The sequence below is a fragment of the Oncorhynchus tshawytscha genome, linkage group LG07, assembly GCF_018296145.1.
Source record: "Oncorhynchus tshawytscha isolate Ot180627B linkage group LG07, Otsh_v2.0, whole genome shotgun sequence".
Taxonomy (NCBI): Eukaryota; Metazoa; Chordata; class Actinopteri; order Salmoniformes; family Salmonidae; genus Oncorhynchus; species Oncorhynchus tshawytscha.
The window spans coordinates 38,395,918-38,408,742 of NC_056435.1; the positions used below are offsets into that span (position 1 = coordinate 38,395,918).

The 12,825-nt window shown below is 41.5% G+C and overlaps 1 protein-coding gene across 14 annotated transcripts in view; it reads right to left on the reverse strand.

Moving 5' to 3' along the window:
• The window catches only part of LOC112254470 (eukaryotic translation initiation factor 4 gamma 3), a 78,580-nt gene that overhangs the window by 64,241 nt on the left and 1,514 nt on the right, over positions 1 to 12,825 (reverse strand). The gene's annotated exons all lie outside the window — the stretch shown is intronic.

The window sequence follows — 12,825 nt, forward strand, 5'->3', positions numbered from 1 at the left end:
GGTTGTTGGCCAAGATCTCGTGATACATGGCCCCATCCATCCTCCCCTCAATACGGTGCAGTCGTCCTGTCCCCTTTACAGAAAAGCATCCCCAAAGAATGATGTTTCCACCTCAATGCTTTACGGTTTGGATGGTGTTCTTGGGGTTGTACTCATCCTTCTTCTTCCTCCAAACATGGCGTTTAGACCAAAAAGCTCTATTTTTGTCTCATCAGACCACATGACCTTCTCCCATTCCTCCTCTGGATCATCCAGATGGCCATTGGCAAACTTCAGACGGTTCTGGACATGCGCTGGCTTAAGCAGGGGGACCTTGCGTGCGCAGCAGGATTTTAATCCAGGATGGCGTAGTGTGTTACTAATGGTTTTCTTTGAGACTGTGGTCCCAGCTCTCTTCAGGTCATTGACCAGGTCCTGCCGTGTAGTTCTGGGCTGATCCCTCACCTTCCTCATGATATTTGATGCCCCACGAGGTGAGCTCTTGCATGGAGCCCTAGATCGAGGGTGATTGACCGTCATCTTGAACTTCTTCCATTTTCTAATAATTGCACCAACAGTTGTTGCCTTCTCACCAAACTGCTTGCCTATTGTCCTGTAGCCCATCCCAGCCTTGTGCAGGTCTACAATTTTATCCCTGATGTCCTGACACAGCTCTCTGGTCTTGGCCATTGTGGAGAGGTTGGTGTCTGTTTGATTGAGTGTGTGGACAGGTGTCTTTTATACAGGTAACGAGTTCAAACAGGTGCAGTTAATACAGGTAATGAGTGGAGAACAGGAGGGCTTCTTAAAGAAAAAGTGACAGGTCTGTGAGAGCCGTAATTCTTACTGGTTGGTAGGTGATCAAATACTTGTCATGCAATAAAATGCAAATTAATTACTTAAAAATCATACAATGTGATTTTCTGGATTTTTGTTTTAGATTCCGTCTCTCACAGTTGAAGTGTACCTATGATAAAAAAATTACAGACCTCTACATGCTTTGTAAGTAGGAAAACCTGCAAAATCGGCAGTGTATCAAATACGTGTTCTCCCCACTGTATATATATTTAAAAAAAAATATATATATATATAAAAAAATCGGCATCTGCTTTTTTTGGTCCTCCAATAATCAGTATCGGCTTTGAAAAAACATAATCGGTCGACCTCTAATATAGACAGATGTGTGCCTTTCCAATTCATGTCCAATCAATTGAATTTACCACAGGTGGACTCCAAGTTGTAGAAACATCTCAAGGATGATCAATGGAAACAGGATGCACCTGAGCTAAATTGAGTCTCATAGCAAAGGTTCTGAATACTTACATAAAGAACATCAGAAATACCTTCTCTATTTGTAATAAATTTGGCAACATTTCTAAAAACATGTTTTCGCTTTGTTATTATGGGGTAGTGTGTGTAGATTAACGAGGAAGAACAACATAATAATAATACATTTTGGAATAAGGCTGTAACTTAACAAAATGTGGAAAAAGTCAAGGGGTTTGAATACTTTCCGAATTACATGTAAAACACTGATCTGTGAAGGGCACCTATCACAGCTCAGTAGACACAGGCACTGCACCCTGATGCTAACACAGACAAATAAAAAAAAACTACCTTCTGAGCCAATCTGTTCCTTGGCCTCCATGCCAGGACAGCCCTGTATCTAAATTCTAAACATAACCCCGAAGTCCAGCTCAAGTACATGTTTCCAGGCTCTGATATAGATCACCACGTTCTGCAACAGTTAGTTCATTATCAATCACTCTGGGGCCACTGCAAGCCCCTCACACCTGTACACTGACCTGCCCCATTTAGAGCCAGCAAAAGAGGAAAAGCAGCTGGTGTCCCTGCATCATCATTAGCTTAATGTAAAGCCACTTACATGCTGAGTGTGTATGTTAAAAAAATATATATATTTCACCTTTATTTAACCAGGTAGGCAAGTTGAGAACAAGTTCTCATTTACAATTGCGACCTGGCCAAGATAAAGCAAAGCAGTTCGACACATACAACAACACAGAGTTACACATGGAGTAAAACAAACATACTAGAGGTCGACCGATTAATCGGAATGGCCGATTTGAAGTTTTCATAACAAATCGGAAATGAGTATTTTTGGGCGTCATTTTTTAATAACTTTATTTAACTAGGCAAGTCAGTTAAGAACACATTCTTATTTTCAATGACGGCCTAGGAACGGTAGCTTAACTCCCGTGATCAGGGGCAGAACGACAGATTTCACCTTGTCAGCTCGGGGGAGCCAATCTTGGCACCTTACATCTAACTAGTCCAATGCTCTAACCACCTGCCTCTCATTGCACTCCACGAGGAGCCTGCCTGTTACGCGAATGCAGTAGAAGCCAAGGTAAGTTGCTAGCTAGCATTAAAAACAATCAATCAATCATAATCACTAGTTATAACTACACATGGTTGATGATATTGATGATATTACTCGTTTATCTAGCGTGCCCTGCGTTGAATATAATCGATGCAACGCTGGGGGATGATTTATGAAAAAACTACAATCGTTGGACGACTGTACCTAACCAAAAACACCAATGCTTTCTTAAAATCAATACACAGACGTATATATTTTTAAACCTGCATATTTAGCTAAAAGAAATCCAGGTTAGCAGGCAATATTAACCAGGTGAAATTGTGTAATTTCTCTTGCGTTCATTGCACGCAGAGTCAGGATATATGCAACAGTTTGGGCAGCCTGGTTCATTGCGAACTAATTTGCCAGAATTTTACGTAATTATGACATTACATTGAAGGTTGTGCAATGTAACAAGAATATTTAGACTTAGGGATGAGAAAATACCAAACGGTTCCGTATTTCACTGAAATAATAAACGTTTTGTTTTCGAAATGATAGTTTCTGGATTCGACCATATTAATGACCAAAGGCTCGTATTTCTGTGTGTTATTATGTTATAATTAAGTCTATGATTTGATAGAGCAGTCTGAGCGATGGTATGCAGCAGCATTCCTTCGAACAGCACTTTCGTGCGTTTTTGCCAGCAGCTCTTCTCAAGCACAGCGCTGTTTATGACTTCAAGCCTATCAGCCTAATGGCTGGTGTAACCGATGTGAAATGGCTAGCTAGTTAGCTGGAAGTGCGCTAATAGTGTTTCAAACGTCACTCACTGAGACATGGAGTAGTTATTCCCCTTGACCTGCAAGGGCCGCAGCTTTTGTGGAGTGATGGGTAACGCTGCTTCTAGTGTGGCTGTTGTCGATGTGTTCCTGGTTCGAGCCCAGATAGGGGTGAGGAGAGGGACGGAAGCTATACTGTTACACTGGCAATACTAAAGTGCCTTTAAGAACATCCAATAATCAAAGGTATATGAAATACAAATGGTACAGAGAGAAATAGATCTATAAATACTATATTAACTATAACCTAAAACCTCTTACCTTGGAATATTGAATTCTCATGTTAAAAGGAACCACCTACTTTCATATGTTCTCATGTTCTGAGCAAGGAACTCAAATGTTAGCTTTCTTACATGGCACATATTGCACTTTTACTTCTCCAACACTTAGTTTTTGCATTATTTAGACCAAATTGAACATGTTTCATTATTTATTTGAGCCTAAATTGATTTTTTATTGATATATTATATTAAGTTAAAATAAGTGTTCATTCAGTATTGTTGTAATTGTCATTATTACAAATTAAAAAATTGTCCGATTTTGGGCTTTTTAGGTACTCCAATAATCGGTATCGGCGTCGAAAAATCATAATCGGTCGACCTCTGAAACATACAGTCAATAATACAGTAGAAAAATAAGTCTATATACAATGTGAGCAAATGAGGTGAGATAAGGGAGGTAAAGGCAAAATAAAAAGGCCATGGTGGCAAAGTAAATACAATATAGCAATTAAAACACTGGAATGGTAGATTTGCAGTGGAAGAATGTGCAAGGTAGAGATAGAAATAATGGGGTGCAAAGGAGCAAAATAAATAAATACAGTAGGGGGAGAGGTAGTTGTTTGGGCTAAATTATACATGGGCTATGTACAGGTGCAGTAATCTGTGAGCTGCTCTGATAGCTGGTGCTTAAAGCTAGTGAGGGAGATAAGCGTTTCCAGTTTCAGAGATTTTTGTAGTTCGTTCCAGTCAATTGGCAGCAGAGAACTGGAAGGAGAGGAGGCCAAAGGAAGAAATAGTTTTGGCGGTGACCAGAGAGATATACCTGCTAGAGCGGGTGCTACAGGTGGGTGCTGCTATGGTGACCAGCGAACTGAGATAAGGGTGACTTTACCTAGCAGGGTCTTGTAGATGACCTGGAGCCAGTGGGTTTGGCGACGAGTATGAAGCGAGGGCCAGCCAACGAGAGCGTACAGGTCGCAGTGGTGGGTAGTATATGGGGCTTTGGTGACAAAACGGATTGCACTGTGATAGACTGCATCCAATTTATTGAGTAGGGTATTGGAGGCTACTTTGTAAATGACATCGCCGAAGTCTAGGATCGGTAGGATGGTCAGTTTTACAAGGGTATGTTTGGCAGCACGACTGAAGGATGTTTTGTTGCAAAATAGGAAGCCAATTCTAGATTTAACATTGGATTGGAGATGTTTGATGTGAGTCTGGAAGGAGAGTTTACAGTCTAACCAGACACCTAAGTATTTGTAGTTGTCCACATACTCTAAGACAGAACCGTCCAGAGTAGTGATGTTGGATGGGCGGGCAGGTGCAGGCAGCGATCGGTTGAAGAGCACACATTTAGTTTTACTTGTATTTAAGAGCAATTGGAGGCCACGGAAGGAGAGTTTTATGGCATTGAAACTTGTCTGGAGGGTTGTTAACACAGTGTCCAAAGAAGGGCCAGAAGTATACAGAATGGTGTCGTCTGCGTAGAGGTGGATCAGAGACTCACCAGCAGCAAGAGCAACATCATTGATGTATACATAGAAGAGTCGGTCCAAGAATTGAACCCTGTGGCACCCCCATAGACTGCCAGAGGCCTGGACAGCAGGCCCTCCGATTTGACACACTGAACTCTATCAGAGAAGTAGTTGGTGAACCAGGTGAGGTAATCATTTGAGAAACCAAGGCTATCGAGTCTCCCGATGAGGATGTGGTGATTGACAGAGTCGAAAGCCTTGGCCAGGTCAATGAATACAGCTGTACAGTATTGTTTGTTATCGATGGCGGTTAAGATACCGTTTAGGACCTTGAGCGTGGCTGAGGTGCACCCATGACCAGCTCTGAAACCAGATTGCATAGCGGAGAAGGTATGGTGGGATTCGAAATGGTCGGTAATCTGTTTGTCGACTTGGCTTTCGAAGACCTTAGAAAGGCAGGGTAGGATAGATATAGGTCTGTAGCAGTTTGGGTCAAGAGTGTCCCCCCCTTTGAAGAGGGGGATGACTGCAGCTGCTTTCCAATCTTTGGGAATCTCAGACGACACGAAAGAAGTTGAACAGGCTAGTAATAGGGGTGGCAACAATTTTGGCAGATAATTTTAGAAAGAAAGGGTCCAGATTGTCTAGCCCGGCTGATTTGTAGGGGTCCGGATTTTGCAGCTCTTTCAGAACATCAGCTGACTGAATTTGGGAGAAGGAGAAATGGGGAAGGCTTGAGCGAGTTGCTGTGGGGGTGTAGTGCTGTTGACCGGGGTAGGGGTAGCCAGGTGGAAAGCATGGCCAGCCGTAGAAAAATGCCTATTGAAATTTATCGGTGGTGACAGTGTTTTCTATCCTTAGTGCAGTGGGCAGCTGGGAGGAGGTGTTCTTATTCTCCATGGACTTTACAGTGTCCCAGAACATTTTTGAGTTTGTGTTGCAGGAAGCAAATTACTGCTTGAAAAAGCTAGCCTTGGCTTTTCTAACTGCCTGTGTATATTGGTTTCTAGCTTCCCTGAAAAGTTGCATTTCACGGGGGCATGTGGGAAAGAGACGGAGATAGAGGTGCTGATAGAACAAGAGAAAGTGAGAAGGAGTAGTTCAGAGTTAGAAAGTCAAATAGGATTTTCTGCTGTCTTGACTTCTCCACAAAACAAATGACAAACTAAAAAAGTGTTGCTGTAAGAACCCAAATTCCAGACAAAATGTTGGCAGAAATCTCTATCCCCAGTCAAGGCAATGATTTGTCCGTTCCATTCCTATGCATTTAATCCTATCCGATAGGTGAATCCAGATATCTTTTGAAAACTATTTAACAAAAAAATTCCACCTAACTACCTCCGAGACACCCTCTCGGAGAGTGGCAGGATCTGCCATTATCAACAGTGACCCTGGAGCAATTATGGTTTAGTGCCTTACTACAGTCTTCTCTACCCGTCTATTAGCACAGTGACTAACCCTGAGGCTCCCTCCCAGTCTGCCCATTAGTTGTAGCAGCCTGGAGCTATAGCCTACCTGAGGCTGAGTGCAGCTGGTTCAGAGCGGAGTCACAGGATGTGCCTGGAGCCCAGATGGTGCAGATACAAAACCACCCCTTCACTGTACTCCACTCTGCTGCCCCACCAGACCAGGCTCTCAGAGCACTGAATAAACACAGGGTTTAAGATGCAGCCTGCTGTGGCCTGGGACTGCTCTCTCACTACAGTTGGCCTACAACTAACATTGCTTATTCAGACCCCTTTAGCAGATCTTGGAGCAAGATTCTTGAGAAAATGTACAGTTGACTATAAATTTAATAAAACATCTCCTATCTTTAGTAACAGCCATCAAAGAGTACCATAGGCTTTTAAATCAGTGCGAGGACCCTATCCCTCCATAACATACAGAAGAAGTTGAGGACGCCTGAAAGCACTGCAAAATTATTCGAGGCCAAATGTTGGGGTTCAAATGACTGCACTATGGCATACCTATAAACTAATAGCCAGAATATAATCTAACATTCACAGTGCAAAATAGCACTAGGTCTCTCGTCTGTAAATTAAAAAATATTTATGTACAAGAATCAGCTTGAAAACCTAGAAAAGGGGGTTGAGGAGTGAGATACTCCCAGCCTGCAAGGCATAGGCTAGACCTGAGCCATCTGAATGCTAGCTCAGAACTACTCAGCAGTTTATTTTATCTACAACAGCGAGTGGGCTTATGAGAAAATTTCAACATGAATACACAAGGCACCTGTCCTAAACTCTAACGGCTGATATGGCCCTACGTGACTTTTATGCTTTATTTGGATCCCTATTAGCATTTGCAGAAGCTACTCCATGAGATGTTGTTTAATCTGTTTTTTAAAAGGTAATTTTGCTATTTGCTTGAGTTATTGGAGATGGGAGTTACACACAATCATGGCTCTGTATAATAATGTGCGCTGCCGTGAATTCGTTTTGGACTTGGGGACTGTGAAGAGACCCCTGGTGACATGTCTTGGTGGGGTATGTATGGGTGTCTGAGCTGAATGTTGTTTGATTATGCAGACAATCTGGAATTTTCATCACAGTAATATTTCTCATAAAAACACCCAACCAGGAAAAAAAATGGTATGCATGTTGTTGATGTTGGTTCCAGGGGTTGGAACCAAGATTCTTTTCCCATTGTTTTGTTCTGAATAGAATCATGTTTTTTGGGGTTCTGTTCCATTGTTCCGACCAGCAAAATAAAGTTTTGAATCGGTTCCAACAAAAAAGTTACGGTTTATTAAGTTCCTTTCTTGTCCTTTTTAAACCTCTGAATTTTTATTTAGCACAACAATAAATTACTTCACCAATGGATTGTACAGCTTGCTTTGGAGGGGGCAAAGCAATGTACATGCATTGGACAGACAAGTGCAGTGCAGTGTAGGGTGCGACTGAAATTTTGCAGGTGAGGAGAGGGCTGGACATGTTGTTATGACGTTATCTGAACTAGGCCCACAGAATTATACCTATGGAGGAGTGGCTTCTATGAAGGAACTTTGAATGTTTTTGAACTAATGTTGGACCAGTGCTAGCCCCTGACCATGATTCTAAGTTCCATTACATTACACATAATGCAGCTAGCGAACAAGCTTGAGTGTGCAGAGCGGCAAGAGTTAAAAATAAAAACACATCTTACATTTTTATAGTTAATAAATCCAACATGAAACGTGATAGCTTTAGTATCCTTAACTAGCATTGAAAAAGTGAATCCATTCTTCTCGAATAAAAAAAATCTCATAAATCTAATTTCTGAATCATGCCTGTAAGCGTCAGTAGCTACTGTAGACTGTGCATGCCTAGGAGGGAGGGGGAGGAAGCCTACACACACAGGCAAAGATTTTCTATGCAAAATTCCAGTTGAGGTTTAGGTCTGAGAATGTTTTGAACCAAATACAATGCTTAAAATGTTTGATGTACTGTATTTAAGACCAGTTTATTATTAAATCACCCATTCTGATACTGACTAACTCCTTATTTAGAATTTCAGTGAGTTCACTGGCTTTGAGTGTTGACGTACAGTGTGGACATATCCACATACATAGTCATTCTAGCGTCGTTTAAGACCAGTGGCAAACCAACATAGAGAAGAGTAACGGCCCAAGGCAACTGCCCTGAGGGACACTGCACATATTTAAGTGATAATTCCCTCGAACGGCGTTTGGAGGATATATTGACACGGGTGTTGCTCGTCTCGGACCCTCAAACCATGCCAATATATCCTCCAAACACCAGCTTCGAGGGCATTATACTTTTATATAACGGGTTACCAGCATATTTCAATATTTTCATTAAATATTTTGATGAATTTATTCCTAATATTTCATCCTTCCACAAGATATAGACCCGACACAAATCTAGGGTTGCTACCCAAGCCAGCTGGTTGTTTGTTCTATTGGTTTGGTTGTGAGAGATGCGACCCAGTCGTTCAGTATCTATGGACGCGACCCAGCGGTTCATTCTAAATGTTCCATTGCCATACTGGCTGGCAACATTCTTATCCCTTGCTTGCTAGCTAGCCAACTACAACTAACTTAAGTCACTTCAAACAGTGCAGCCAGAATAACTGCAAAGTAGCTGCATTTGCGTTTGTTTAAGCTGTTTTCTAGTGACATTTGGATACATCCATAACAAATGATATAATGATTTGCGATTTCACCTGGCGTAGAAAATGTGCTCTCTCGTCAGGACACGTGTTCAGAGGAGCTAGCCAATAACACAGCTAACACAATCACTTCAAACTGAAGCTGGAAACCTATTCCCCCTCAGGAGATTGAAAAGATTTGGCAATGGTCCTCAGATCCACAAAACGTTCTACAGATGCACCATCGAGAGCATCCTGACTGGTTGTATCACTGCCTGGCATGGCAACTGCTCGGCCTCCGACCACAAGGCACTACAGAGGGTAGTGCGAACGGCAAAGTACATCACCGTGGCCAAGCTTCCTGCCATCCAGGACCTCAATACCAAGCGGTGTCAGAGGAAGGCCCTAAAAATTGTCAGACTCCAGCCACCCTAGTCAGACTGTTCTCTCTGCTACTGCACGGCAAGCGGTACCGGAGCGCCAAGTCTAGGTCCAAGAGGCTTCTAAACAGCTTCTACCCCCAAGCCATAAGCCTCCTGAACATCTAATCAAATGGCTACCCAGACTATTTGCATTTCCCACCCCCCCTCTTCACACTACTGCTACTCTGTTGTCACGTATGTATTGTCCCTTTAATAACTCTATCTACATGTACATACTACCTCAACTAACCAGTGCCCCCGCACATTGTATCAGTACCACCCTGTATATAGTCTTGCCATTGTTACTTTACTGCTACTCTTTAATTACTTGTTACTTTTCTCCTATACGCATTTTTTTTTTTAAACTGCATTGTTGGTTAGTAAGAATTTCACTGTAAGGTCTACTGGTTGTATTCGGCACGTGACTAATAAAATTTGAGTTGAAAGACAGAAAACTAGTTGCACTTAGTTTTGTTTGACCTGTTTTCTATTGATAGTTCTTTGTATATATCCATAAAAATTACACTGATTCATGATTTGACTGGCTGAGAAAAGCTGCCTCCCTGTCTCATCCTGACACGTTAATTACTATGGGATATCTGGAGAACGAATTTGAATATTAAAACAATGTCGCAAATGTCGGAGAAACAGAAAGATTTATACAAATCTCCACTGTTGAAAACTAAATGTTAGTCTGAAAGAAATGTGAGATAATGTCTAAATGCTTTTTATAGTAGAGATCAAGTTCATGAAGTGGCTGGGCTGATGAGACAGTGGATTGCACAGTCAGATGGAACAGAGTAAATTTTTACATCATAGATTTAGCCGGTGGTAACTTGTGGAATAGACACCGGCTTGAATGCGGTTTTAACCAATCAGCATTCAGAATTAGACCCACCCGTCATATAACTGAAGTTATAAACTCTGTGGTTTGAGCCCTAAATGCTGATTGGCTGATAGCCGTGGTATATCAGACTGTATACAACAGGTATGACAAAAAATTTATTGTTACTGCTCTGATTACATTTGTGACCAGTTTATAGTAGGAATAAGGCACCTCAGAGGTTTGTGATATATGGCCAATATATCACGGCTAAGGACTATGTCCAGGCACTCAGCGTTGTGTCATACGTAAGAACAGCCCTTAGCAGTGGTATGTTGGTCATATACTGCATACCCTCGGCCTTATTGTTTAATTAGAGAAGCTTCCATTTAAGTACACTCTCGGGGTTATATTGGATAAATAACTCCAACCATGTGATGGCAGGTGATGTAAAGCCATAGCAAGTGAGTTTCTTCAATAACAACTTACGATCAATAACATCAAAGGCTGCACTGAACAATAACCTCGCTGTTCCATGCTGTTTCTAATTAGTGGAACACACCCATAATGTCCCATTCATTCACTTTAACAAGTTAATTTGCTCATGATAAGAAACTATCAAAAATAAGCATGACAAAATAATGCTAGAAAAGTAAAGTGAAAGACAAGAATTAAGTGATGAAAGAGAAAGAAAAAATAATGAGTGAGTGAGGCCTTTAGTTCCCGGCCCAGCCCTGGGCTGCTGTAGTAGGGCACTATAAAAATAGGTTTTACTTTTTGCCGGAATCTGTTTTTACCCCAAATTCTGTTTACTTGGTTTCCGTTCACCTTGGTTTTTGCTCTCAAAAATCACACTTTATTTGAATAGAAAAACAACTAAATTCAATGTTCTAAGTCCACAACAACACTTCAACCACTTCATGTCTGGGAAAAAAAGCAAAGACATTTTGATTTTGGGCACCAGACAGAGACCATTGTTAGGTAAGCAATATTTCTATAGAGCTCATATGACTGCAGAGTTTGCAAAACAAATTGACATCATTCTACCAGGTAGGCATAGGCTACTTTGTAGATAACAATTAATTGAGAAAGCCTTTCCATCTCAACCAGAAGATGGTCATCATTACTATCATCGCTAAAGTGTACACATACATACCACACACACTCCTGTTCCGTTTCAGAAAGTTGCAGGAAAATACGAATCACTGATGCATTTTGTTAATGTCTTATGTGTAACTTTGACAAATTAATGCATTTTCTTCATTATTTTATATTATTGAATTATGTCTGAATGTCTAGATTCTGTGATTGAGTCCACACCGCAGATTTTATAGGGCACTACTGTAGGCTGACCTGGGTCTTTGTTGTCAGACGGTGGGAAGCGCCGCCTTGGACTCTCGTGCTGAATGTTAAGCAGCACTGCCATTGTCTGGGGAGTGCAGCAGTAGCCGCATGCACCGGGTTTCTCTCTTGCAAACAGGAGTAGCAACTAGCCCCGCCTACCCACCATCTCAGCCTACACACACACACACACACACACACACAAATCCCTTCCATTGGGAGCATAGGGCAGACAGAGAATAACATGTTCCCACACTCTTGACCTCAGGGAGGCAGATGGGCAGACACCAGGAGGGTCAGTGAGTTTAATGACATTGTTTTTCTATAGACAGAGAGGAATCTGCATAGTTTGATGCATCTTATCTGTCACCTCGCAGTTGTAGCCTAAACTTTTCTTTGCTCAACCTATAACAATACTGCCTAAGTGGTGGTTACATGGCAGAATTAAGTTATGAAACCTGTTAGGTACCCAGTTGACATACAAACAAATATTGTATAAAAATGAAATATAGAAATGAAAGCTGCAAGAGGCCTGAAGAATCTTCCATTATCAGACTGTGGAACAGTCCCACCTGAGCGCCCTGGGCATGAAGGAGACACAGTTGACCAAGATGAAAGACTAATGAATATGAATCTAGACAACGAGCAATGCAGAGATCACTGAGACATAGTGCACCATTGAACAGAGCTTGTAAGTCCAACATCCTACAATGTGAATGAAGTGGTGTAGATACACTAATTAAGATCCTTGGAACACCCTGGATACCACAGAAATCCTGGACTGAAGAACACCATTACTGTTATAGGCAGAAGCAGGAAGCTAATTCAACCCAATCCTCAAACCACCTCCACCGAGCTGTAAATAAAACAGGAGGTGACAGTACGACTTCACAGAATAACAACCACAAAACAGCAGCATGTGCACTCTGTACACAATACTTCCATTATGACTGCACATTAGATTAAAACATATGATTTCAATCATAAAAAGCCACTAGGATAGATGCTAACTTTAAAAAATGACCATTAGCAAGTATCCATCTCAAATGGATTAGGACTCAATGTTGATATTCACAAAATCCGTGAAAATCAAGTAAGGAATTGTTTTTAGGAGGTCATATTTGGAAGAATAATTCCACTGGGATCAAAAGTGTTGACAGGGACCAAGGGTTTCTGAAGTGAGGGAAATGCTCTTGATCCATTTGTTTACAAAAATGATATTTGAATCATGCCACATTATATTGAAGCTACACAAACTGGACAGAAAGGTAGCTGTCAAAAGAATCCAAAAGCCACGAGTCTCAGTACGCAGT